The sequence below is a fragment of the Sturnira hondurensis genome, unplaced genomic scaffold (genome assembly GCF_014824575.4).
Source record: "Sturnira hondurensis isolate 20B ecotype Veracruz unplaced genomic scaffold, ASM1482457v3 Scaffold0005329, whole genome shotgun sequence".
Classification (NCBI taxonomy): domain Eukaryota; kingdom Metazoa; phylum Chordata; class Mammalia; order Chiroptera; family Phyllostomidae; genus Sturnira; species Sturnira hondurensis.
In genome coordinates, this window is record NW_028077960.1 from 8822432 (window position 1) to 8824972 (window position 2541).

Genomic DNA, 2541 nt, shown 5'->3' on the forward strand with positions numbered 1-2541 from the left:
TTTATATATGAATTATTTATCTATATGTTCTCATACACACCTACATAAATATACAGATATTTTCAGACCCCTCATTTTCCAGGGGAGGGCGAATCTCTCTCTAACAGCCCACTGATAAGCCAATTTAAAAATTAGAAGACAAATAGAGAAAATAAAGACCATAGAGGTGGAGGGATGTTTACAAGAAATATAAAGTGAAATTATACTAATCTATATCACAAAGGGCAAGAAAGGAGAGACACTCTGGGAGGTCTCTGAGGGGATTTGGGAAGAGAAAAATGAATACAAGAAGTATTTTTCAGTTATATAACAAAAGTTTTAACAATGATTTTGGAAGATATAAAGATTGAAATTCTTTTTAAATACCTTTATTGCTGACATACCATGATTTTCTGAAAATAATGTTACTCTAACATTGATCCCTGATCCCCGATTGGAGGGTTTCAATTGGATTAAAAATGCAAAAAAACAGGTTTTTGTGGACTTGGGATGCGGGCTAGAAAAGTTACTGACATGGCATTGCTGAATTTACTTTACTTATTCTCTATTGTCTTTTTCAAGGCACCATTTGTTCACTGTTGAGGAGGCAGAAGAACATCTGTTTTTGAAGTTAGATAGGGTGCAGTTAATGTTTGACATTAAGCTTGTTGTTTAACTCATTTTAACAACTAAAAATGGGTTAATGGGAAAATTAACTCTCAGACCTTCTTTAAGTTTTAAATAAAATAATGCACGAAATGCTTACTAAATCTCTGGATCACATGCATATGAATTGTATTTTCAGGAAAGAAAGTAAGAGAACCAAAGAGGTTTAAGACTGACATAGGCAGAGACTGGTCAGTGAAGAAAAACTTTCTGAGAGAATACACCGCCCCCAACATGCTTAAGGGGTGTCTGAAAAATGCAAGTTTGGAATAGATGAATGATTGAACAAATTCACAGAAACTTTTACACCTATTCAAATAGCGAGAGTTTAATGTCTATGATGTTAAAAATATTTTGAAAGACAGCATGTTTCCAAGGGCTATGGCTGGCTGTTGCCATAGGATCTCCGGCTGCATGGGAGAGCAACCTGGAGAGACTTGGACAGCTCAGGTCAGCATAATACCTGCAGCTGCCACTTGCCTTTCCTATAATATCTCGGGTGGGGGGGGGGCAGGAAAGAAGAGCTGCACTGATTAAATTTCTGTTTTATGCCCCAGTTCTTTCCCACCGAAACACTTTCCATTCTCTAAAATACTGACATTCTTCACAATTTAATGAAAGATTAACATAGCTAAAGTATTCCTTACACTGTACAATTAGAAGAGATGTCTGAAGTCCAGGGTATTTTACTAGTTTTCCTTAAAATAGATTTTTAATATGTTACTATAAATCATTTATTAAAAACATGGGTGGGGAAGTCGGGGGGAAAGAGGGGGGAAAGGTACAGAGAATAAGTAGCATAGATGGTAGGTAGAAAATAGACAGGGGAAGGTTAAGAATAGTATAGGAAATGTAGAAGCCAAAGAACTTACATGTACGACCCAAAGAACTTATATGTACGACCCATGGACATGAACTAAAGGGGGGAATGTGGGTAGAAGGGGGAGGGCAGGGTGGACAAGAATAAAGGAGGGAAATGGGACAACTGTAATAGCATAATCAATAAAATATATTTAAAAAGGAAAAAGGAAAAGGAAGTCAGAGAGATACGAAGGTTAATTGAATAAATAATTAAAGACAATATAAATAATTGAGAGATACGGTCAGAGCCACTATCTTGTTATGATTAAATTGGACTCTGGCAGATGACTATTTATGGCTTATTACATATGCATTTAGTTATTTGTTTCAGATGAACTTGTTAACCAAAAAAAATAAAATAAAATGTGTAAGAATCACATGTTTAGTAACAAGACTAGAATGGTAATTAGACTAATCCTTCTGAAAACAGCTAATAATTCTGAATGATATGTATTTTAAAAGCTTCTTAAAGCATCAAAGCATAAGCAAGACAGCAAGAAATAATTGTGCCAATAACTAAAGTAAACCAGGAGTTGAAAGCTGTACTTGAACAAGAATTAAATAAAAATAAATAAATAAGAAGTAAATTCCTTTAACCTGAGAACACTTTTAGAACTCAGAAATTACTAGCTTTGGTGACCCCACTAAAAGAGACAAACCAAAGATGTTTACATAGGGGGTACAAAAGGCTCTATATTCAAATCAGGATGACCTGGTAGCAAACAGACCGTGCAGCCATACCAAGGGCCTGCAAGGAAAGCTGTCTAGGAAAATGCTACAGAATTGTAACTCCCACTCACCCCTCCCAAGGATTCGCCATCCAAGTTGCCATGACATGGGCATTCTAAAATTTTAAGCCACAAATTTAATCTAAAGTTTTCTAGATGGGTGTTTCTGCTGCTTTGTACTGAAAGGATGCCTGTCGGTGCTAAATGAATTGCCTATTATGTAGGGAAATGAATTTCCACAGATACTGTTATCAGGGAAGCAAAAACTTTAAAATACATGTTATTAACAAAGCATTATGAGTGAAAG

At 35.6% G+C, this 2541-nt stretch overlaps 1 non-coding gene across 1 annotated transcript; it reads left to right on the forward strand.

The window, feature by feature from the left end:
- Nucleotides 1-1007: 1007 nt before the first annotated feature.
- LOC118987867 (small nucleolar RNA SNORA44) lies at nt 1008-1138 on the forward strand. Its single transcript, XR_005066667.1, has one exon. It is a non-coding gene; the product is annotated as a small nucleolar RNA SNORA44 (small nucleolar RNA).
- The last annotated feature ends 1403 nt before the right edge of the window (nt 1139-2541 follow it).